Genomic DNA, 27366 nt, shown 5'->3' with positions numbered 1-27366 from the left:
CAGAATATAAGCAACAGAAAAATGTGAAAATACAGACTGGCCTAGCCTCCCAGCCTACATCTTTCTCTGGTGTGGATGCTTCCTGCCCTCAAACATCAGACTCCAAGTTCTTCAGTTTTGAAACTCAGACTGGCTCTCCTTGCTCCTCAGTCTGCAAATGGCCTATTACAAGACCTTGATTGTGTGAGTTAATATTTAATAAACATATATATACATATATATATATATTCCATTAGTTCTGTCCCTCTAGAGAACCCTGACTAATAAACCACCTTATACCGCAATCAAACCCTCAAGGTCATCAAATAAGATAAAAGAAATAAAAGCCCTTCCAAAGGAGAGTAACTTCAAAGACTGAAGGAACACCAGCCTACAAAGATGGGAAACAACCAGTGCCAGACCTCTGACAACTCAAAAAGCCAGAGTGCCTTCTTTCCTACAAACGATTGTGCTACCTTTTCAGCAAGTGTTCTGAACTGGACTGAGATGGTTGAAATGACAGAAATAGAATTAAGAATATAGATAGGAACAAAGATCCCTGAGATGCAGGAGTACATTGAAACCCAATCCAAGGATGCCACAAATCACAACAAATGATATAGGAACTGACACACAAAATAAGCAGTATAGAAAAGAATGTAACTGACCTGATAGAACTGAAAAACAGACTACAAGAATTTTATAATGCAATTGCAAGTATTCATAGCAGAATAGACCAAGAGAAAAAACAATCCCAGAGCTCAAATACTGGATTTCTGAAAAAAGACTGTGAAACAAGAACAGAGAAAAAGAATGAAAAGGAAAGAATGAAATCTCTGAGAAATATGGAATTATTTAAAGAGTCAAAATCTATGACTCATTGCTGTCCCTGAAAGAGATGGGGAGAATAAAAACAATTTAGAAAACATATTTTGGGATATCATCCAGGAGAATTTTCCCATTCTAGCTAGAGGGGTTAACACTCAAATTCAGGAAATGCAGAGAAGTTCCACAAAAATATTCACAAGAAGACCATCCCAAGTCTATTTATTTAACCATTATCATAAAGGAGTCAAGGATATCTACATTAGTCTATAGGCCTGAGACCTACACAAGTTTTGTCAACAAAATAAGAATAGTCAGTTGAGGATTCAAAGGTAGCTGCCTGGACATAGCCAAGTGGTACAGCTGCCACTCAGGGAACAGGAAGACTGTCAGAGTTCTTGCACAGATTCGCCAAGGTCAAAATGAAACAAAACATGTTTAAGGCAGCTAGAGAGAAAGGCCAGGTCACCAGCAAAGGGAAACCCATGAAACTAACAGTGGACCTCTCAGCAGAAAGCCTACAAATCAGAAAAGGTTGGGGCCAATATTCAACATTCTAAAAGAAAAGAAACTCCAATCCAGAATTTTGTATCTGGCCAAACTAGGCTTCATAAGCAAAGATGAAATAAGATCCTTTTTGGATCAGCAAATGCTGAGTGAATTTGTTGCCACTAGATCTGTCACTAGAGCTCCTGAAGGGAGCACTAAATGTGGAAAGGAAGGACTGTTACCAGCCATTCCAAAAACACACTTAAGTACACAGAGTGACACCATAAAGCAACCACACAAACAAGTCTGCATAATAATCAGCTAACATCATGCTGACAGGATCAAATCCACACATATCAATGCTAACCTTGAATGTAAACAAGCTAAATGCTCCAAGTAAAAGGCACAGAGTGGCAAGATAGATTAAAAAAAAACCCAAAATCAATCAAACAAACAAAAAAAACCAAGCCCCATTGGTATTCTGTCTTCAAGAGACCCATCTCACATGCAATGATGCCCATATGCTCAAAATAAACAGATGGACAAAAATATGCCAAGCAAATGGAAAGCAGAAAAAAAAAGCAGAGGTTGGAAACCTAATTTCAGACAAAATAGACATTAAACCACCAAAGATCAAAAAAAGAAAGAAAGAAAGGCATTACATAATAATAAAGGCTTCAATTCAACAGGAAGACCTAACTATCCTAAATATATAGGCACCCAAAAGAAGAGCACACAGATTCATAAAACAAGCTCTTAGACACCTTCAAAGAGACTTAGACTCCCATCCAATAAAACACTGGAGACTTAAACACTCTACTGACAATATTAGACAGAACATCAAGGCAAAAAATTAACAAAGACATTCAGGACCTGAACTCAACACGAGCTTAAACGGAGTTGACAGACATTTACAGAACTCTCCACCCCAAAACAACAGAATATACATTCTTCTCATCTGCACAGGGCACATCCTCTAAAATTGACCACATATTCAGATATAAAACACTCCTCAGCAAATGCAAAAGAATTGAAAACATAACAATCACTCTCTCAGACCACAGTGCAATCAAATAAGAAATACTACTAAGAAATTCACTCAAAATAATATAATACCATGGAAATTGAATAACCTGCTCCTGAATGACTTCTGGGTAAATAATGAAATTAAGGGAGAAATCAAAAAGTTATTTGAAGCTAAAAAGGACAAAGATACAATATTTTAGAATCTCTAGGACACAGCTAACACAGTGTTAAGAGGAAAAATTATAGCACTATTTGCCAAAATCAAAAAGTTAGAAATGTCTCGAATTAAAAACCTAACATCCCAACTAGAGAGAAAAGAGAAGCAATAGAAAACCAACCCCAAACCTAGCAGAAGACAAGAAATAACCAAAAATCAGAGCTGAACTGAAGGAGATTGAGACATGAAGAACCATTCAAAAGACAACAAATTTAGCAGTTGGTTTTTTAAAAAATTAATAAAATAGACTGCTAGCTAGAATAATAAAGAGGAAAACAGAGAATATCTGAATAAATAAAAATACAAATAACAAAGGGAATACTAACACTGACCTCATAAAAATACAAATAACCACTATAGAATATTATGAAAACCTCCATGCACAGAAACTAAAAAATCTAAAAGGACTAGATAAATTCCTAGACAAATACACCCTCAAAAGACTGAGCCAGGAAGAAATTGAATCCCTGAACTGACCAAAAACAAGCTTGAAAATTAAGTCAGTAATAAATATCCTACCAACTGAAAAAAAAGCCCAGGACAAGAGAGATACACAGCCACATTCTACTAGATATACAAAGAAGACCTCGTGTCATTTCTACTGAAACTATTCCAAAAAAATTGGAGGAGAGACTTCCCCCTAACTCATTCTATGAGGTTAGCATTATTCTGATACCAAAACATGGCAGAGACACAACAAAAAAAAATAAAATTCAGGCCATATCCTTGATGGATATAAATGCACAAATCCTCAGCAAAATGGCCATATCCTTGATGGATATAAATGCACAAATCCTCAGCAAAATATTGGCAAACCATATCCAGTAGCACATCAAAAAGCTAACCCATCACAATCAAACCAGCTTTATATCTAGGATGCAAGGTTAGTTCAACATATGCAAATCAATAGATGTGATTCATCACATAAACGGAACTAAAAGCAAAAACCAAATAATAATCTCAATAGATGGAGAAAAGGCTTTTAATAAAATTCAACACCACTTCATGTTAAAAACTCTTAATAAAGGAAATGTTGAAGGAATATACCCAAAAGTAGTAAGAGCCATCTATGGCAAATCCACAGCCAAGATCATACTGAATGGCAAAAGCTGGAAGCATTCCCCTTGAGAACTGGAACGAGACAAACAAGGATGCCCTCTCTTACCACTCCTATTCAATGTAATATTTGAAGTCCTCGCCAGAACAATCAGGCAAGAAAAAGAAATAAAGGGCATCCAAATAGGAAGAGAGGAAGTCAAACTATCTGTTTGCAGATGACATGATTCTGTGTCTAGTAAACCCCATGGTCTTGGCCCAAAAGCTCCTCAATCAAATAAACAACTACAGTGATGCCTTAGAATACAAAATCAATGTACAAAAGTCACTAACATTCCTATACACAAACAACTGTTAAGCTGAGAGCTTAAACTTCCTCTATAAAACTAAATCTCCCTGGATGCATAGAACGACTTAGCATCTATTCTAGACTATCATGGGAATTAAAAACAAAAGCCAGAGTTCATTCCAGACTCTGGAATCCTATGTAATTAGTATTGGTCAAACAGTTTCACATAAACCACATCTTAAAGGAACTATATTATTTCTTCCAACGATGATCATAGAATAATATTTCAGTTCAAATTTAGAATGGACCAAGAACTCACACCTCTCAGTTTTAAAGCATCTTTACAGTTTTATTTATATTATTGGTATCTATAGTTGATGTAACTTGAATCAAATCCAGGACGTTTTGCCTCCAGTCCATGCTGTTGATTACAATCACATACTTCCTGTTCTGTGTCATTCAAAAGTGTAAATTTTGCCCATAGAATTTATGAAAACAATTATAATCAGGATAGCCAGGGTTTGACTATTATTTTGATTAAGCCCTGTAAACTAGCTGTAGCTGTCATTACTTAATACTCTCAGATAGGACTTCTACAATATTTTAAAAATTCAAATTTATCATTGAAAATGTGCCATTTTGAACAACTGTTTTTATGAAATAGTTCATAAATGCACAAAAGTATATGTAACATATAAAGAATAAAAGGTAGTAAATCCCTAGGTACTCACTATCTATCTTAAATGAAGCCATTATCCTAAATTATATTTTCAAACATTTTACCCTATGTATATGACTTGTGCAATATTATACCATCAAATTTTGCATTATCTTAAAATATGGTATATGCTTGCTTACCTTTTTTCAATATCATATTTAGCAGCAGACATTCCATGAATGAGATATGAAACTCTGCTTTATTAAGCCACTGAGATGTTAAGATTGTCTATTCCTACAGCATAACCTAGCATATCCTGAGTGATAAATATAGCCACTTTCATTTTCTTAAAAGATGATGTTAAGAGCATATAAGAAAAAAAGCGTAAGTAATAGGCCAAGGTAAATGAATTTAAGGCTGCAATTGCCTGAATCTTTATACCTGATAATTACAGTGATGTAATTCAACCAAGTTTAGCATTCAGTCTCATATAAATACACGGTGTCAGATTTACAAATGAAACTTCTTTGACTAATGGAAGGGTATACCTGTAGCAACTCAGGAAAAAGAGATTCCAAAACTGAACTCAGACTGAATCAAACCACTGAAGAAAAATAGCTTTTAACACCATCAGCTTGCATCCCTTTGAGATATTTGGGTGGGATGGCTACTTTGTTGTGCAGACACCATTTAATGTTCTTTTTGTTTTTGTTGGGTATACTGAATTACAGATCTAAACCATTTTGGGGGGCTTATCATAATACTGAGTCTCCTGGCTTCACAAGCCATTTCCTTTATAATATGAGGACTCTAGGGAAATCTGGCAGCCATTTCACTTTGTCTCTAATACTGAAGTAGAACACATTGAAGCCATATGGTGGTATCTGGTTTGTGAAAAGCAACAAAAAATCAAAACAAAAAAATCCCTAAGTTCATAAAAATATTTTAAAATAAATTTGGATGGGGGTTTCAGAAACTTTTGCCACAATAGTAATATTGAAAGGGGAACTCTCTTGCTTCAGATTTCTTGGAAATAATTTTAATTCAAAAATTTTTTTGTTTGGTTTTGTTTGCTCTTTGTTTTCAATACTAGGACATGCCACTAGAGAAAGAAAATATGGAATATTCAACAGCTTAACAAGTTACTGTTTGCCAAGGCTTAAGGAGGGATGGGGCAGGACAAAAATGGGTGTGGCTATAAAAGGACTATATGAAGGATTTTTGTGGTGATGAAAGTGTTTTCTTATATGACTATATCAATGTCAATATCCCAGTTGTGATATTGTATTATGATTCTGCAAGATATTACCATTTTGAAAACTGGAGTATATGGGACTTCTCTGCACTATTTCTTACAATTGTGTGTAAATCTACAATTATCTCAAAATAAAAAATTTAATTAAAAAAGACAAGAAATAGAAAGGAAAATATGTATAAACGGGTATCTGGTAAGGTATTTGTACCTAGAATGTACAAAAACCTCTTACACCTCAATTACAAATAAACAATCCAATCAAAACATGGGCAAAAGATTTTAAAAAATGCTTCACCAAAGAAAATATTCAAATAACTACTAAGTACACAAAAGGATCCTCAACATCACTAGTCATTATCAGAATGCAAAAATAAGCCACAATAAGATACTCCTTCACATCCATTAGAATGCTTTAATCAAATGACAGACAATAATGTGTGTTGAGAAATTGGAACCTAAATCTAATCCTGGTTGAAATGTAAAATGGTACAATTGCTTTGGAATACAGATTGTTAGTTTCTCAAAAGTTAAACACAGAATTGCCATATGACCCAGCAATTTCACTCCTAAGTATGCACTCAAGAAAATTGAAAATATATGTCCACAGAAAAACTTATACACAAATGTTCAAAGTAGCATTACTCATAATAACCAAAAGATGGAAAACATCCAAAAGCCCATCAATTTGTGAATGAGTAAACAAAATATGGTTCATACTTACAATGGAATATTCAGCCATAAAAAGAAAGACATGCTATCACATCTCAAAAACAATATGGTGGTGGGGTGCAGTGGCTCACATGTATAATCCCAGCACTTTAAGAAGCTAAGGCACAAGGATCCCTTGAGTTCACGAGTTTGAGACCAGCCTGAACAAAATGGCAAAACTCCATCTCTACCAAAATACCAAAAAAATTAGCTGGGTGTCATGGCCCATGTCTGTAGTCACAGATACTTGGGAGGCTGAGGCAGGAGGATTGCTTGATCCTGGGAAGTGGAGGTTGCAGTGAGCCAAGATCTCACCATTGCACTCAAGCCTGGGTTGCAGAACAAGATTCTTTGTCAAAAATAAATAAATAAAATTAAAACATTATGCTTAGTGTAAGAAGCCAAACTGGAGACCACATATTTTATTATTCCATTTATATAAAATATCCAAAAAGCTAAAACTTTAAAGATAGAAAGTAGGTAAAGAGTTGCCTGGTGATATGGTTTGGCTCTGTGTCCCCACCCAAATTTCATCTCATAATTCCCATAATTCCAATGTGTTATGGGAAGGACCCAGTCAGAGATAACTGAATCATGGGGTTGGAACTTTTCCGTGTAGTTCTTGTGATAGGGAATAAGTCTCATGAGATCTGATGGTTTTTAAAATGGAAGTTTCCTTGAACAAGCTCTCTCTCTTTGCCTGCTGCCCTCCATGTAAGATGTGACTTGCTCCTCCTTGCCTTCCACCATGATTGTGAGACTTCTCCAGCCACTTGAGTAAGTCCATTAAACCTCTTTCTTTTGTAAATTGCTCAGTCTCTAGTATATCTTTATTGGCAGCATGAAAACGGACTAATACACCTGGTGTGATGGTGGTGGGTAACAGGGATTAGTAGTAAATGTGCATGAGGGTTCACATTGAATGATGAAAATGTTCTAATACTGATTCATGGAGATGGCTTTGATAATTTTACCAAACTTGGTAAATTTACCAAAAAAAGAATATACTATAAACTTGAAAAAGGAGAAATATATAATATGCTAATATGCTTCCATAAAATTATTTCAAAACAATGATAAAATTCTATGTATTGACAGTTGTATTAGTCTGTTCTCACATTGCTAATAAAGACAAAACCAAGACTGGGTAATTTATGAAAAAAAAATGGTTTAATGGACTCACAGTTCCACATGGCTGGAGACGCCTCACAATCATGGCAGAAAGCAAGGAGAAGAAGCACACGTCTTACATGGTAGCAGGCAAGTGAGCAGGGGAACTGCCCTTTATAAAATCATCACATCTCATGAGGCTTATTCACTACCACGAGAACAGCATGGGAAAACTTGCTCCCATGATTCAATTACTTCCCACCAGGACCCTCCCATAACATGTGAGGATTATGGGAGCTACAATTCAAGGTGAGATTTGGGTGGGAACACAACAAACCATATCATTCCCCCCTGGCCCCTCCCAAATATCATATCCCACATTTCAAACATAATCATGTCTTCCCAACAGTCCCCCAAAGTCTTAACTCATTTCAGCATTAACCCAAAAGTCCAAGTCCAAAGTGTCATCTGAGACAAGGCAGGTCTCTTCCACCTATGAGCCTGCAAAATCAAAAGCAAGTGAGTTACTTTCTAGATACAATGGGAGTATAGGCACTGGATAAATGCTCCCATTCCAAATTGGAATAATTACAGGCCCTATGGAAGTCTGAAGTCCAATAGGGCAGTCATTAAACTTTAAAGTTCCAAAGTGATATCCATTGATTCCATGTCTCACATCCAGGTCACACTGATACAAGAGGTGAGCTCACACAGCCTTGAGTAACTCTGCCCCTGTGGCTTTGCAGGGTATAGGCCCCCTCCCAATGGCTTTCATGACTGGCGTTGAGTGGCTTTTCCAGGCACATAGTGCAAGCTGTCAGTGAATCTACCATTCTGGAGTCTGGAGGATGGTGGTCCTCTTCTCACAGGTTCACTAGGTAGTGTCCCAGTAGGGACTCTGTGTAGGGGGCTTCAACCCCACATTTCCCTTCTGCATTGCCCTAGCAGAGATTCTCCATGAGGGTTCCACTCCTGTAGCAAACTTCTGCCTGAACATCCAGGCATTTCTATTCATCCTCTGAAATCTAGGTGGAGGTCCCCAAACCTCAATTCTTGACTTCTTTGCACCCACAGACCCAACACCAGTGTAAGCTGCCAAGGCTTGGGTCTTGCACCCTCTGAAGCAACAGCTTGAGCTGTACCTTGGCCCCTTTTAGCCACTGCTGGAGCTGAAGCAGTTGGGATGCAGGGCACCATATCCTGAGGCTGCCCAGCACATAAAACCATTTTTCCCTCCTGGGCCTCCAGGCCAATGATGGGAGGGACTGCCACGAGGTTCTCTGATATGCCCTGGAGATATTTTCCCCATTGTCTTGGGGATTAACATTTGGCTCCTTGTTACTTATGCAAATTTCTACAGCAGGCTTGAATTTCTGCCCAGAAAATAGGTTTTTCTTTTCTATTACATCATCAGGCTGCAAATTTTCCAAACTTTTATGCTCTGCTTCCTCTTGAATGCTTTGCTGCTTAGAAATTTCTTCCACCAGATACCTTAAATAATCTCTCTCAAGTTCAAAGTTCCACAGATCTCTAGGGGAGGGGCAAAATGCTGCCAGTCTCTTCGCTAAAGCATAACAAGAGCCACCTTTGGTCCAGTTCCCAACAAGTTCCTCACTTCCATCTGAGACCACCTCAGCCTGGACTTTATTATCCATATCACTATCAGCATTTTGGTCAAATCAATTTGACAAGTCTCTAGGAAGTTTCAAACTTTCCCACATTTTCCTATCTTTTCCTGAGCCCACCAGACTGTTCCAACCTCTGCATGTTGCCCAGTTCCAAAGTTGCTTCCACATTTTCAGATACTCTTTTAGTAGTGTCCCACTCTTGGTACCAATTTACTGTATTAGTCCATTCTCACACTGCTAATAAAGACATACCTGAGACTGGGTAATTTGTAAAGAAGAAGAGGTTTAGTGGACTCACAGTTCCACATGGCTGGGAGGCCTCACAATCATGGCAGAAGGCAAAGGAGGAGCAAAGGCACGTCTTACATGGTGGCAAGCAAGGGTGTGTATGCGGGGAACTGGCTTTTATAAAACCATCAACTCCCATGAAGCTTATTCACTATCACAAAAACAGCATGGAATAATTGCCCCATGATTCAATTACCTCTGACCAGGTCCCTCCCATGACATATGGGGATTATGGGAGCTACAATTCAAGATGTTTGGGTGGGAACACAGCCAAACCATGTCAATAATCTATCAGAGGTTACTGGGTAGTGTAGGTTTACTCGTAAAAATACTGATTATTTGGTTCTTTTTTCTTCATGATCATTCTCTCAGTTGAAGTCTATCAGGAACTCAAATCAGATGCAGAATTTGTAGTGCAGTTAGTATCTTGAGAATTGTTAGGTGATGAGTTATTGGTTCTTCCCTTGGTGTAAATGATGGAAACAAGTACAAATATGTTTTTTAACAAATATATCAGCTACATATGCTAAATAGATTGATTTTGCCATTCCACAATGTATACATACATCAAAAACATCACGGCTAACATACATTTATTTAATTTTTACTTGTCTATTAAAAGAAAAAATCTCAATTATGATGTTTTAATTGCATTTCAAAACTATTGAGTAAAATTCTTCCTCAGATGCATTAACCAGGTGCTGTGCTTTCATTGCTTCAATAGCCTCTCACTGAAAATCTATAGAATATGTCAAAAAGTAATTATTTTTATCTAATAGTTCCAAAGTGCTTTTATGGATGTGTTTTAAGTATTTGGTTTGTTGCAGGCATATACCAAAGATGACTTTGTTTTCTACATGTAGCCAATAATTGTCATTTAAAAATATACTCTATGAAAGGAATTCACAGTAACAAAAATTCATTATGGAGATAACTTTCAAACATTCTCATCTTTGTTACTTAATGAAATAGAAACATTCCTTCAAGGTCCGCTGGAACTGATTGTGTATGTGTGTGTGAGAGTGTGCCTGTGTGTATGTGCACATGGATTGGAAAGGAACAAATAAATGTCTCTACTCACAAACTATCTATATAGAAAAACATATATATATATATAAACGTTGCAGAAAAAGTAAATGAATTAAGGTTTTGCAGTATAAGATCAGCACACAAAAATCAGTCATAATTCTATATACTGGTAATAAATAATTGGAAACTACGATTTAAAACAAAATTCAATTTATAATCACTCAGCTACAACATTACATATTTATTGATAAATCTAATAATATATAAATAAGAGCTTTTAAAAATGTTATTGACTTTTTCTAGTGAAGTTTTAGGTTTACAGAAAAATGAGTAAGCAAAATGTATAACAATTGACATATTTCCCCCTTATGCCCCCATTTTCCTCTTTCATTATCATTGTACATTTGTTTCAATTGATGAAAGAATACAAAAAGATTATTAATTAACATTCACAGTTAGCATTACAGTTCATTCTTTGTGTTGCCCATTCTAAAGGTTTTGACAAATACATAATATTACATATCCACCATTATAGCATCATGCCAAATAATTTTCCTGTCCTAAAAATCCCCTGTGCCCCATATATTCATTCATTCCTCCCTCAAGTATAAACCTTTGGAAACTACTAATGCTATAGTTCTATAAGAATTATAGTTCTTACTTGTAGTTCTATAGAACAAAATCTCTATAGTTACACATTTTTTCCAGAATGTCATAGAGTTGGAATTATATAATATGTAGCCTTTATGAATTGGCTTCTTTCATTTAGTATTATGCATGTAAGATTCTTACATTTTTTTGTAGCTATGTAGCTAATTTCTTTTTTATAAGTTTTTTGCTTTTAACTGACATATAATATTTGTACTTATTAACAGAAAACAGTGTGATGTTTTGATACAGTATATTTATTTTTTATTTTGCCCTAAATTTATCTTTATTTTTTACATTTAATTTTTATGAGTACATAGTAGGTGTATATATTTATGGGGTACATGAAATTTTTTATTGCTGAATAATTTTTCACTGCGTACATGTACCACAGTTTATTTATATTTTATAATATTTATCATATACAGAAGGATATCTTGGCTGCTTCCATGTTTGGCAATATGAATAAAGCAGTTATAAACCTCTGTGTGCAAGGTTTCGTGTGAACATAACTTGTTTTCAACTAATTTGGGCAAAAACCTAGAAGAAAAATTGCTGGAATGTATGGTAAGACTACATTTAGCTTTGTAAGAAATTGCCAGACTGCCTTTCAAATTGACTGCACCATTTTGCCTTCCCACCAGAAAAGAATGAAAATTCACATTGCACTGCATCCTCGGCAGAATTTGGTGCTACCCATGTTTTGGACTTTGGCCATTCTATTAGGCATACTTAATATGCACTGCTGTTTTAATTTTTAATTCCTTAATAATATCTGATGTGGAACATCTTTCCATATGCTTATTTTCTATTTATATATCTTCTTTGGTAAGGTTTCTGTTCAGGTCTTTTGCCCATTTCTTAATGAGGTTGCTTGTTTTCTTACTGTTGAACTTTAAGAGTTTTTTGTATGTTTTGGAAACCAGTTCTTCATCAGATATGTGCTTTTGCAAAGATTTTCTTCCAGTGTTTGGCTTGTATTTTCATTCTTTTTAAGTGTCATGAAGAACAGCATGTTTTTATTTTAATAAAGTTAATTTATCAAATTTTTCTTTCACAAATTGTACTTTTGGAGTTGTATCTAAAAAGTCACATCTGAACCCAAAGTCATCTAGACTTCCTCCTATGTAATTTTCCAGCAGTTTTATATTTTTGCTTTCTACATTTGGGTATGATTTATTTTGAGTTAATTTTTGTGAGAGGTGTGAGGTCTATGTCAACATTCATTTTCCTTTTGAACGTGAATTTCTACTTCTTCCTGTATCGTTTCTTGAAAGTACTATCCTTTTTTCATTGAATCGTGTTTGCTTTTTTGTCAAAGATCAGTTGATTATTTTTGTGAGGGTTCATTTCTTGGCTCTCTGTTCCATTGATCTGTTTGTCTATTTGTTCGCCAGTACCACATTGTCATAATTTCTGTAGCTTCATAATGTATTAGAGTCTGGTAATTCAGTCCTCCCAGTTTCTTATTCTCTTTTAATATCTTGTTGGCTATACTAGGTCTTTTGAATTCTACATAAACTTTAAAATTTGTATGCTGACAACCACAAAATATTGTGGGGATTTTGACCAGGATTGCATTGAATCTGTACATCATGTTTGGTATATCTGACATCTTAATGATTTTGAGTCTTTTTATCTGCCAACGTGGACTATTTTTCCATTTATTTAGAACTTCTTTGATTTTTTTCTTCAACAGTTGGAAGAATTTGTATTTTTCTTATGTATAGATCTTATGCATATTTTGTTAGATTTATGTATTTGTTAGAATTTTGTACATACATTTGTTAAAATTTTATTTTTTGTGCTAATGTAAAGACCATCATTATTTAATTTCAAATTCCCAATGTTCATTGATAGTATTAAGATAGTAACTGACTTTTGAATAGTAACTTTGTATTCTGCAACCTCCTCATAGCCAGTTATTAGTTCCAGGAGTTTTTGTTGTTATTGTTGGTGGTGGTTCTTTTGGATTTTATTCTTAAACAATCATGTCATCTGAGAATAAAAGCGGCTTTCTGTTTTTCTTCCCAAATCACCATATATCTTTTATTTTTTTCTATTGTCTTTTTGCATTAGCTAGGACTTCCAGCATGATGTTGAATAGAAGACATGAGATGAAACATCCATGTTAGTGATCTTGCCTTGACCTTGGTTATGTGGGGAAAGCATCCAGTTTCTCACTATGAAGTATGGTGTTAGTTCTAGGTTGTTTATAAATATTGTTTATCAAGTTTGAGGAAGTTTCCCTCTATTCCTAGTTTGCTGAGAGATTTTTTTTTTATCATGGATATTTGTTGGATTTTGTCAAGTACATTTTCTGCATTTGTATGATCATATAATATTCTTGTTCAGCCTGTTGATGTGATGGATTGCATTAATTGATTTTTGAATCTTAAACCAGCCTTGCATAACTGAAATAAATCTCAATTGTAATACAATTCTTTTTATACATTGTTGAGTTTTATTTGGTAGTATTTTGTTGAAGATTTCTGCAACTATGTTTATGGGAGATGTTGTAGTTGACCTTTCTTGTAATATCTTTGTCTGGTTTTGTTAATAAGACATAAACAGGATCTTTATGCTGAAAACCACCAAATGCAGCTGGGACATATCGAGGAAAACTTAAATAAATCATGTGACTTTGGATTGGAAGACTCAACATAATAAAAACAGACAATCTTTTTCAAAATTTATCTGTATGATTAATGCAATTTCTACAAAAACACAACAGGATTAATTGTATGTATAATACAAGCTTAATTTAAAATGTATAAGAAAAGGCAGATAAACTAGATTAACTAAAACAATTTTAAATATGGAAAATAATGTTGGAGGAACCACACTACCTAATTTTAAAACTTTCTATATAGCTACAGTTATCAGTATTAAGACTGTGGAATTGGTGGAGGGATAGGCATGTAGGTCAATGGAATAGAAGACACAGTTCATCAATACGCCTACAAAGTACTACAGACTGAGAGCTGACAAACTTGCAAAGGCAATTTGAAGGAGGTAGGATACTCTTTAACAAATATATTGCAACAATTGGACAATCACAGACATACAATGAACATCGACTTAAATCTCATATCTTACTCAAAAATGAACCTAAAATAAATGAATCACGGATCTAAATGTAAAATGACAAATGATAAAACCTTTAAAAGAAAAATGTAAGATTTTTGTTAGTTGCTGAGGGTTTCATGAAAAGTTTAGAAATGACATTGTAAACAAGATCCACAAAAGAAAAGTGTTAATATGGCCCTCATCAAAATTAAAAAAGCTTCTTCAATCTGTGAAAAACCCTGTTAAGAGAATGTAAAGACAGGCATACCATATACCCAAAAAAGGACTGGTATCTAGAGTACATAAAGAACTCTCAAGACTCAGTGGTTAAAACATAGGCAATCTAAATAGAAAATGGGCAAAAGGGTAGAACTTACACTTCACCAAACAGGATATGTGAATGACAAACACATGAAAAAAAGTGTTTAAAATTGTTTGCCATTATTAAAATGCAAATTAAAGCCAGAATTAAATAGCAGTACATGCTGATTAAAATGGATAAAATAAAAAATGCCTATAAAGTCAGGCGCTTAAAAGTAAGCTGAGGAACTGGATCTCTCATACATTGCTGATGGAGATGCAAAATTTTACAGTTATTTGGAAAGCAGTTTTGCAGTTTCTTTTAAAGTTGAACACATACTTACTGTACATCCTGGCAATTGTACTCCCAGGAGTGCAATTTAACCTGGAATAATGAAGTTGTACTAAATTCGTTTCTTTTGGCTGCTATGACAAATTATCACAAACTCAGTGGCTTCAAACAACAGAAATATATTCTCTCACAGTTCTGCAGAGGATAATAGGAATGTAAAATCAATTTCATTGGGTTGAAATCAAAGTGTTGGTAGAGCTGTACTTTCATCAGAAGCTCCATTGGAGAATCTGTTCTTCGGTTCTTTCAGTTTTTGGTGGTTGCTGGCATTACTTGGTTTTTAGCAACATCACTCCACTATCCGCCTCCATGGTCATACTACCTACTCCTCTTCTTTCTGGGGCAATTTTTACTCTGCTTCCCGCTTATGAAGATGCTTATGATTAGACTTAGGGCCTACCAGGATAATTCAGGATAATCTTCCAATCTCAAGGTCCTGAACTTAATCACATCTGCAAAGTATGTTTTGCCATATAAGGTAACATATTTAGTGGTTCTGGGGATTAAAACATAGATACCTTTGGGGATTGTTATTCAGCCTGCCACATTTATGTTCACACAAACTCTTGAATATGAAAGTTCATAGCAGTTTTATTCACAATATACCAAAGTGGAAACAATCCAAATGCCCTTCAATGGATAACAATAAATAAACTGTGGTATATTCATACAATTAAATACTACTCAGTAATAAAAGAAATTAAACTACTGATTCGACAAGAGTTTGCTAGTTGGCATTAATATCAAACTATTATGCCAAGTGGAAGAAGCCAGTCTCAAAATATATGATATTGTCTGATTCCATTTATGTAATGTTCTTGGAAAGGCAAGACTACGTGACAGAGACTATATCAGTGGTTTTTCTAGGGGTTAGAGTGGTGGGGAAGGTGTGACTCTAAAGTGATAGTGCTAAGAAGTATTGGGAGTGATGGAGCTGTTTTCTATCCTGATGGTGGTAATGTTTACATGTATCTATACATGTGTTAAAATGTATAGAACTAAGTATCAAAAATAAGCCAATTTGTTTGTTCATTTGAACAAATTGGGGCAGAAAGATTTTTTTCACAGAAACAGTGTCTACAAAGGACTAGAGGTTAAAGAGACCGTCATATTTATGTAACTTAGTAATGCTTTAATTTTGAGTGACAGAGGCATAGAGCACAGGGATGTGGATGGAAAGAGAGAGAAAATGCTGGGATTTCAGTGGCTTTTTAATAATCATGGGATCAAGAGTGCAGAACATTGATACTAACATTGTGTCTGACAAATCTAATGACTGACAATAATAAATTAATATTCTCATCTCCCATGCTGATTTCCTTCAATAACTGAAAGCTGGTGTCTGTAATAGGACAACCTGTACTACGCCGCCACCACCACCACCACTGCAAACATCTGCAAGGAGACTGGTACCCCTGTGCCCACCAGCAGCCCAACTCATTCAATAAATGTGCACCTCACTGTGCTGCCACTGCTGCTGGCACAAGTGAATGGGCATAGATACCACCACCACAGCCTGAAAAAGTGCTTTAGCAGGTGCCACCCATCTGAGTGTTGTGACCAGCGGTCTGCAAAAACTTTGGTCCCTTTGATGTGGAAGGTTCATAACCTTGAGAGGCCAAAGAACGAAGCCAGGTGCTCAAGAATAGAGAACCCAGAAATAATTCTGTACACCTAACCTACACACAGCTGATCTTCCATAAAGTCACCAAAAACAAGCAGTGCGGAAAAGACACCCCATTCAATAAATGATGCTGGGATAACCAGCTAGTCATATGCAGAAGATTGAAACTAAACCTATTCCTTACACCATATATACAAATCAACTCAAGATGGATTAAAGACTTATATGCAAAACCTAAAACTAAAATACCCTGGAAATAACATTCTGGACATGGCAAATATTTCACAATGAAGATGCCAAAGGCAACTGAAACAAAAACAAAAATGGACAAATGGAACCTAATTAAACTAAAAGATCTTCTGCACAGAATTAAAAACTATCAGCAGGGTAAACAGACAACTACAGTATGGGAAAAACATTTGCAAACTATGTGTCTGACAAAAGTCTAATATCCAGAATGTATAAGGAACTTAAGCCAATTTACAAGCAAAAACACAAGCAACCCCATTAAAAAGTGGGAAAAGGACATGAACAGATACTTTTCAAAAGAAAACATTCATGCAGCCAACAGGCATATGAAATAAAACTCAACATCACTGATCATTACAAGAAATGCAAATCAAAACCACAATGAGATCATCTCACATCAGCCATAATGAGTATTATTAAAAAGCCAATAAATAACATGTGCTGGTGAGGTTCAGAAGAAAAGGGAACACTTATACACTGTTTGTGGAAATGTAAATTAGTCCACCCATTGTGGAAAGCGGTGTGGCTATTCCTCAAAGACCTCAAGACGGAAATACCATTTGACCCAGCAATCTCATTACTGGGTATATACCCAAAGGAATATAAATCATTTTATTATAAAGGCATGTGCACATAAATGTTCTTTGCAGAACCATTCATAATAGCAAGCACATGGAATCAACCTATGTGCCCATCAACAGTGGACTGGATAAAAAAAATGTGGTACATATACACTATGGAGTACTATGCAGCCAAAGAAAATAATGATATTATGTCCTTTGTAGCAACATGGATGGAGCTGGAGGCCTTATCTTAAGCAAATAAACACAGGAGAAGAAGATCAAATACTGCATGTTTTCACTAATAAGTGGGAGCTAAACATTGAGTACATATGGACACAAAGAAGGCAACAACAGATACTGAGACCTACTTTGGAGTGGAAGGTGGGAAGAGGGTAAGGATATAAAAAACTCCCTGTGGGGTACTATGCTGATTACCTGGATGATGAAATAATCTACACACCGAAACCCTGCAACATGCCATTTACCTGTATAACAAACTTGCACATACATCCCTGTACCTAAAATAAAAGTGAAAATTAACATATGATGGCAGTTGTCTTAGGAATTGCAATCGATATTGTGCTCCATACTCAATAAAAGTTGGGTTTATGTTTTAGTTAGGATTAAGAAAAAAATGGTAATATTAAGCCTGACTAAAGGGCAAAAATTTTCTGATAGAATTAAATTATTAGTATTTTACTTCATTCTGTTCATGAATGATGTACCTAAGGAAATGTGTTTTCTGCCTCTATCATCACAGAATATAGAGAATCACTCAATGTGTCCTCTTCATGGACTTATATTATCTCAATATTTTCTCATTCAGCCTGCCTCCCCAGGCATTTACTTAAACAATTTCCTTATTCCCTACTTAGGATTAATTTTATAGTATTACACATAGATTTGCATAAAATTTTGAAAAATAAATGATGATATAAATGTATTAGAATGAATTACTTATAGATCATGAAAAGTTCTTCTGCCTTGTAGTAATAAGGAGCAACTGCACAGGATAGAAAAATAAAATAGGTCATTTTGCACATATTCTTTTGATATCTTGTGCAGGTATTGCACAAACCAAGGCCCTGCCATCAGTTTATTTGGCTACATATTTCTTTCACATATAACATGCTTTAGTTATATTGAGCTACAGCTTAAGATTAAATGGTTAATTTAGAGTTCTATATACGTTTATTATTGATGTTATCATACCAGTTTCTCAAAAATAAATCTTTTTGGTGGCGTTTTGTATTGATTACTATCTTAAATACCAGAGTATGTTGAAACTATTTGTATTATTTTGAGTAGCTTCTGTCATTTTTCCACCTATTAGTAGAAATCAGTTTTTATTTGGCATTTCTATTAAATCATTTTTGTACTACCAATAAAGATATATTCCCATTTCTTGATTATCATGTACAAGGTACAATTTAACAAGGTATAATATAACATATAAATAAATACAAAAAACAATCCCTACTTTTTAATAGCTTACAGTCTAACTAAGGAGAAGAAACAGGTGTGCCAATGCACACATGTATACACCTACATAAAGATTAATAGCAAAACAAAGATGTCACGGCAAAGCACAGATCTTGGAAGACTAAAATTTAATATTTGGCTCTGCCTCTTGTGTGACCATGAATAAGTTACCTAACTCTACCAAGTGTCTGGTTGCTTTATCCTTAATATAGCAGTAATAATGCACAGTGATATTGTTATTACTAATATTTAGTGAATTGTTCAAAGAATAGGCAACAGATGTTTGGGGAAGCTGGCTGAGTGGGAAAATATTCAGGAAATATAGGTCCACGAACAGGACTTCTCACTCCATTCACATAAAGTGATTCTCGTGATTCTGAGGTGATAGCAGTAAACACGTTTATTTCCTTAGGCCCATCATTTGTGACTAAGCAGACAGGGAAATTATATAGAATAATGTGTATGAAAACATAAAGTATCTCATACCCAAACAGATGTAATCCTTTTATTCTATTCAAATAGAACATCAGGACAATTACTGCAACCATTTAATGGACCTTCAGTTCAGATACTGTTTTATAGTACTTGAAGTTACCATGCTATTGTGGAAAGATTATAGGTTTTGAAGTTAGATCTATTAGATTTTGAATCATTACTTGAATAATGGATGATTGTATAACCCAGTGTACGTGACAATCTGATTCTTAATTTTATCATTTTCAATGAGGATATCATTATCCATTTATCTCAGAGAGACATTGTGAGGATTAAAATATTATCTAAAACAATGATGTGGAACATATTTTTATTAAAGTGCACTCTCTTCACAGGACTTCACAAGGACCCCAGAAGTCTCAGCTGAGAAGTGTGAAATCCATCCTTTGAAATAGATTATGAAACATTAGTAAGTTTCTCTATGTATGTTAGAGTGTGTGCAATTATAAATTGGTTTATAGCAAATCACAAGAACACAAAGGCATAACTAAGATGCCCTTTTGTTGTTAGCCAACAATACCCACTCATTAGCAAAGACAGGGTATGGGTAGAGTGGCGCTTGTCCTTATCCACATCTTATTGTTCCATTATACTGGCAGCTGCTGTGGCAGACAGGCCAATGAGGGAAGAGAAAGTCACCAGTGAAAAGGAGCCATTTGATGGTCCTTCTTGTCCTCTCCTAAGTCAGGGTGTTTCCTGCAATCTGTTTTCAAGAATATTTAAAGGTCAGTGGCTTGTCGTAATTCTGATTTATTACTTTGTCATTTTGAGCAAAACTCCAATAATTTTGTTATTGTTTTTCTGTGTATCCTTCCTTCCACTATTTAGAGATTGTAAATGTTTTTCTTGTAAGAAAATGGACCAAATACCAATGACTCGGGTTAGACTGCATTTGTTATGCAAGTTTTTTGGCAGGCACCTGCCTGTGAAAGAGAAAGAGCCAAGCACCACTTTATTGGACTTACTAATTTTAGGGTTGCCATGGCTTTAATTTGATTGTTATTTTTTGAGCATTCAAACTGTGTTAGGCAGCATAAAGAACACATAGAAAGCATGATGTGGATATTAAGAATGCTATGCCCTAAAAAAGGAAGTCTATTAACTCAAATACAGAATGTATCCAATTCTGTAATTACTTGCAAAATCTTGATTGGGGAATTCATTTAGCTAGCTTTATATTTAGAAGGTATTTTTTTATGTCTTTCTAGTTTAAAATTGTATTGCTCCAAATAGCATTTCAAGACACTGTAGTGTGCTGATGTTCACATATATGAAGTTATGGCTCCTCTCTTGTAACTTAATCAACAAATATCTCGTGAGGTGCAGAATACTTGGCAGATACAAAAGACCCTCAGTAAACTAAGTCATCAGAGAATAAAGCTATATTCATTCTGGATTAGTGTTGGAAGAGTTACTAGGTAAGGATAATGAACACTATAAGAATAATGAGGCTCAGTGGGGAGTTGAAGGAGGAGGGGTAAATTTGAGGTTGTCAGAAGAAACAATTCAGGGTTATACTGCAGCTCGATATAGAGGAATATGAAACGCTGCCCATTTCTGCTCCACCAATCTCAATTGAGCACCAAGTGTGTCTTAGGTCCCCTGCAAAACACTGTAGATATAATAGTGAAGACAGACATGCTCTTTCTGTTTTGAGAAATTCACAGTCTAGCTGCACAGATAGACAGGGAAATGTAATTATTCCTTTGTTCAACAAATATTTATTGAGTTCTCTTTTCAGACACTGTTTCTGGGGATGGGAAAGACAGTGAATAAAAGACACAAAAATTTCTGCCCTCATGACCACATTATAATTTAGACAGACTAATACAAAGGAGTATGTGTGTGTAGATATATCTATATTTGTATATATATCTAAGTAGATATAATTTTATATGTAATATAAAGAAGAGGAAGGGCGTGTGCTGCTTCTATAGGAAGGTAGAGGAAGGCCTCAGTAGTAAGGTGACATTGCAGCATTTCATCTGAAGACATACTTACTCTATACAAACATGAAAAAGTAAGCAATGTAGATATGGGTGTGAGGTGAAACAGCATTCAAAACAGAGGGATTAGAAAATTTAAATACTTTAAAGAACTTGGACATTTTGTCTGTTGCAGATATAGCAAAAAGTCAGTAGGGCTGGAGGGAGCTGATAGGAAGATAACATAGGGCATGTCCCATATCTTATTTATTTTTGCATTCTCAATGCGTACCACTAATGAATGACTCCATGGAATGATTGACAAGGTAAGAAGTGGACAAAAGAGAAATTGATTCTGAAGTTTGGGGCAATGGAGAGTGAATAAATACTATAGAAATATATAGATTCCATACCTAGGAAACCCTAAATACTCCAGCAAAAGGCTCCTGGAACTGATAAACCACTGCAGTAAAGTTTCAGGATACGAAATCAATGTATAAAAACCAGTAGCATTTCTATACATCCATAATGTTTAAGCTAAGGACCACATCAAAAATGCAATCCCATTTACAATAGCCATAAAAAATACCTAGGAATACATCTAACCAAGGAGGAGAATGATCTCTACAAGAACTACAAACACTGCTCAAAGAAATCATAGATTACACAAGCAAATAAAAAAAATTCCATGCTCATGAATTAGAAGAATCAATATAGTTAAAATGGCCATGCTGCCCAAAGAAAGCTACCAATGCAATGCTATTCCTATCAAACTACCAACATCATTTGCAGAACTAGAAAAACTGTTTCAAAATTCATATAGGACAGAAAAACAGCCTAAATAGCTAAAGCAATCCTAAGCAAATAGGACAAAGCCTGAGGCAACTCATCACCCGACTTCAAACTATATTATAAGACTACTATAATCAAAACAACATACTACTGGTATAAAAACAGAGAAGAACACACAAAAATAGACCAACCGAACAGAAGAGAGAACCCGGAAATCAAGCTGCCGCTAGACATTTTATCTTCAACAAAGTCAACAAAAATAAGGACAGGTAAAGGACAGTTTTTTTAATAAACGGTGCTGGGATATTTGGCTAGCCATATTCAGAAAACTGAACCCCTACCAGTCGCCATATAAAAAAATTAACTCAAGGTGGATTAAAGTTTTAAATGTATGACCTCAAACTATAAGAACGCTAGAAGAAAACCTAGGAAACACCATTCTGGACATTGGCTTTGGGAAAGAATTTATGACTAAGTCCTCAAAAGCAATTGCAACAAAATAATAAATTGACAAGTAGAAACTAATTAAAGTAAAGGGCTTCTGTACAGCAAAAGAAACTAGCAACAGAGTAAGTTGACACCCTACAGAATGGGAGAAAATATTCACAAACTATGCATCTAACAAAGGCCTAATACCCAAAATCTATAAGGAATAACTCAACAAACAAGAAACAAAGAGCCCCATTAAAAAACGAGCAAAGGACATGAACCAACACTCCTCGAAAAAGACATACAAGCACCCAATAAATGTATGAAAAAATGTTCCACACCACTAATCACCAGAGAAATGCAAATCAAAACGTCAATAAGATACCACCTTACGCTAGTCAGAATGGCTATTATTTAAAAGTCAAACAATAATAGGTGCTGTGGAAGCTGTGGAGAAAGGGAATGCTTATACAATGTTTGTGGGAACATAAATTAATTCAGCCAGTGTAGAAAATAGTTTGGAGATTTCCCAAAGAACTTAGAACTACCATTTGACCCAGGAATCTTATTACTGAGTATATATCCAAAAGAAAATAGATCATCCTACCAAAAAGACACATGCACTCACATGTTCATTGCAGCACTAAGACATTGAATCAACTTAGGTGCCCAAAAATGGTGGATTGCATAAAGAAAATGTGGCAGAAATACACCATGGATTACTATGCAGCCATAAAAAATAATAAAATCATGTCCTTTGCAGCAACAAGGATGCAGCTGGAGGACATTATCACAAGTGAATTAACACAAAAACAGAAAACCGAATACTTCATGCTCTGACTTGTAAGTGGGAGCTAAACATTGGGTACTCATGGACATAATGATGGGAACCATAAACACTGGGGACTAGTAGAGGTGGGAGGGAGGACAGGGGGCAAGGGTTGAAAAACTGTTGGTTACTATGCTCAGTACTTGGGTGACAGAAAATTCTGCATCGCAAACCTCACCATCACCTAATATGCCCAGGAAAGAAACCTGCACATATACACTCTGAATCTAAATGGAAACCCTAAGAATAAACCAGAAGTAAGCTAAGAGAGGTGTGCACAAATGTGCTGTTTGGTATTATATTGGGAGGCTGTGGGAATTGGGAACTGCTTCTTAGAGGAGATAACCTTTGAAAACCCTGAAAACACGTAGATGTGCTTTAGGCTTCTTATCTGCCATCTAGCTACTGTGTGTTACCTCCTTTTGTCATTTCTAAAATGGGACTAACATGAAAAATCCTGTCTAGCATGGTCTTCTTTTAAATTTCTTATTGTAAATGACAATTTACAATTGCATATATTTATGGGGTACAAAGTGATGTTTTGCTTTATGAGTAGAAAGTGGAATAATTAAATCAACTAGTTAACATATCCATCACCTCAAACAGTTAACATATTTACGTATTGAGAACATTTGAAATTTACTCTTTTGTCAATTTAAAAATGTACAATACTCTATTATTAACTATATTTAGCCTCCTGTGCCATAGATCTCAAAAATATATTTCTCCTGTCTGAGATTTTGTACCCTTTGACCATTATCTTCCCTTTCCTCTCACCCTCCAGCCTCTATAACAACCATTCTACTCTCTGCTTCTGTAAGTTCAATTATTTTAGATTTTACAAATAAGTGAGAACAGGTAGTATTTGTCTTTTTGTGCCTGGCTTATTTCGCCTAGCATAATGTTCTTCAGGTTTATTCATGTTGTCACAAATGACAGATTTTTCTTATTTTAAAGGCTAAATAATATTCAATTGTCTATATATTCCACATACTCTCTATCCATTAGCCTGTTGATGGACACTTAGGTTGATTCCATAATTTGACCACTGTGAATAGTGCTGAAATGAACATGGTTGTGTAGATATTACCTCAACAAAATGTGTTCAAACCTTTTGGGCAAATACTAAAAGTGAGATTGCTGGATTATATGGTACTTCTATTTTTACTTTTTTGAGGAATCTCCAGGAATTTTTCCATAAAAGCTTTCAAAATTTATATCCCCATCAAAAGTGTACAAGGGTTTCTTTTCTCCCCATTCTCACCAATACTTTTTGTCTTTCAACTTTTTGATAATATCCATTGCAGTAGACATGCGGTGAAAGCTCATTGTGGTTTTAATGTGATTTTTAAATGATTAGCAATATTAAGCATTTTGCTCATATATCTGTTGGCCATTTGTATGTCTCCTTTTGAGAAATGTCTATTCAGGTCCCTCGCCCGTTTTTAAATTGGGTATTTTGTTTACTTGCTATTGAACTGTTTGAATTCCTTGTATATTTTGATTATTAACCCTTTATCTGGCATATGGCTTGCAAATATTTCCTTCCTACTTGTAAGTATGTTGTCTCTGCACACTGTTATTTGCTTCTTTTAGGTTTGATGTCATCCCAATTGTCTATTTTTGCTTTTCTTGCCTTTACTTTTGGGGTCAAATAAAAAAAACCTTTGCCTAGACAAATATCATGTATTATTCCCCCTATACATTTTACAAGTAGTTTTATAGTTTCTGGTGTTGTGTTTAAATCCTAAATCCATTTTGAGTTGATTTTTTTATATGGTGTTGAATAAAAATCTAACTTCATTCTTGGGCATATGAATATCTCATTTTCCCAATGCCACTTATGGAACAGACTGTTCTTTTTGCATTGCGTATTCTTGGCACCCTGATTGAAAATCAGCTGAATGTACATGCATGACTTCATTTCTGTTACATTGGTTGATGTGCCTATTTTTTTTTCCTTTTGCCAGTACCATGTTGTTTTTATTACTATAGCTTTTTAGTGTAGTTTGAAATCAGGTAATGTGATATCTTCAGTTTTTTTCTTTTGCTTATGGATGCTTTGGATATTTGATTTTTGTGTTCCATATAAATTTTAGGATTGTTTTTCTATGAAAAATCACATTGTATTTTTGTCTTTATTTCAATAGTTTTAGCGGTATGAGTGGTTTTTGGTTACATGGATAATTTCTTTAGTGGTGGTTTCTGACATTTTGGTGCACTCATCACCTGAGCAGTGTACACAATATCCAATATGTAGTCTTTTATCCCTTATTCCCTCCCACCCTTCCCCCAAGTCCCCAAAGTCCATTATATTTATTGTTCTTATCTCATAGCTTAGCTCTCACTTATAAGTGAGAACATATGATATTTAGTTGTCTATTCCTGAGTTATTTCACTTAGAATAATGGCCTTCAGCTCCATCCAAGTTGGTGCAAAGGCCACTATTTCATTCCTTTTATGGCTGAGTAGTATTTCATTGTGTATATGTACCACATTTTCTTTATCCACTCATTGGTTGATGGTCATTTAGGTTGGTTACATATTTTTGCATTTGGGAATTGGGCTGCTATAAACATGAATGTGCATGTGTCTTTTCCATATGGTGACTTCTTTACCTTTGGGTAGATAGCCAGTGGTGGGACTGCTGGATCAAATGGTATTTCTACTTTTGGTTCTTTAAGAAATCTCCATACTACTTTCCATAGTGGTTGCATTAGTTTACATTCTCACCAGCAGTGTAAAAGTGTTCCCTTTTCACTACATCCATTACAATATCTATTATTTTTTGACTTTTTAATTATGGCCATTCTTGCAGGAGTAAGGTAGTATCTAATTGTGGTTTTAATTTGCATTTCCCTGATAATTAGTGTTGTTGAGCATTTTTTCATATGTTTGTTGGCTCTTTGTGTATCTTCTATCGAGAATGTTCTATTCACATCTTTTGCCCAATTTTTCATGGGATTATTGGTTCATTTCTTGCTAATTTGTTTGAGTTCCTTGTATATTCTGAATATTGGTCCTTTGTTGGATGTAAAGATTGTGAAGATCTTCTCCCACTCTGTGGATTGTCTATTTACTCTGCTGATTTATTATTATTATTTTGCTATGCACAAGCTTTTTAGTTTAATTAAGTCCCATTTATTTATTTTTATTTTTGCTGCATTTGCTTTTGGGTTCTTGGTCATGAAGTCTTCGTCTAAGCTAATACCTAGAAGGGTTTTTCTGATGTTATCGTCTCACATTTTTATGGATTCAGGTCTTAGATTTAAATTGTTAATCCATCTGGAGTTAATTTTGTATAAGGTTAGAGATGAGGATCCAGTTTTAGTCTTCTACATGTGGCTTGCCAGTTTTCCCAGCACCATTTATTGAATACAGTGTCCTTTCCCCACTTTATGTTTTTGTTTGCTTTGTTGAAGATCAGTTGGCTGTGAGTATTAGATATGGCTTTATTTCTGGGTTCCCTATTCTATTTCACTGGTCTACATGCCTGTTTTTATACCAGCACCATGCTGCTTTGTTAACTATAGCTTTGTAGTATAGTTTAAGTCAGGTAATGTGATGCCTCCAGGTTTGTTCTTTTTGCTTAGTCTTGCTTTGGCTATGCAGGCTCCTTATTGGCTCCCTATGAATTTTAGAAATTTTTTCTAGTTCTGTAAAGAATGTTGATGGTAGTTTGATGGGAATTACATTGAATCTGTAGATTGTTTTGGGCAGTATAGTCGTTTTCACAACATTGATTCTAACCATCCATGAACATGGGATGTGTTTCCATTTTATGTCATCTATGATTTCTTTCAGCAGTGTTTTTTTAGTATTCCTTGTGAGATTTTCACTTCCTTAGTTAAGTATATTTCTAAATATTTTATTTATTTATTTTGCAGCTGTTGTAAAAGGGATTGAGTTCTTGATTTGATTCTCAATGTGGTTGTTGGTGTATAACAGTGCTACTAATCTGTGTACGTTGATTTTGTATTCTGAGACTTTACTGTATTTGTTTATCAGATAAGGAGCTTTTTGGATGAATCTTTAGGACTTTTTTTTTCTTT

General features: G+C 35.0%; 1 long non-coding RNA gene across 1 annotated transcript in view; it reads right to left on the bottom strand.

The window, feature by feature from the left end:
* LOC140710826 (uncharacterized) overlaps positions 1-27366 on the bottom strand; it is a 146290-nt gene that overhangs the window by 96950 nt on the left and 21974 nt on the right. The gene's annotated exons all lie outside the window — the stretch shown is intronic.

The sequence above is a fragment of the Chlorocebus sabaeus genome, chromosome X (genome assembly GCF_047675955.1).
Source record: "Chlorocebus sabaeus isolate Y175 chromosome X, mChlSab1.0.hap1, whole genome shotgun sequence".
NCBI classification, from domain to species: Eukaryota; Metazoa; Chordata; class Mammalia; order Primates; family Cercopithecidae; genus Chlorocebus; species Chlorocebus sabaeus.
This window is presented reverse-complemented; position numbering and strand designations above follow the sequence as displayed.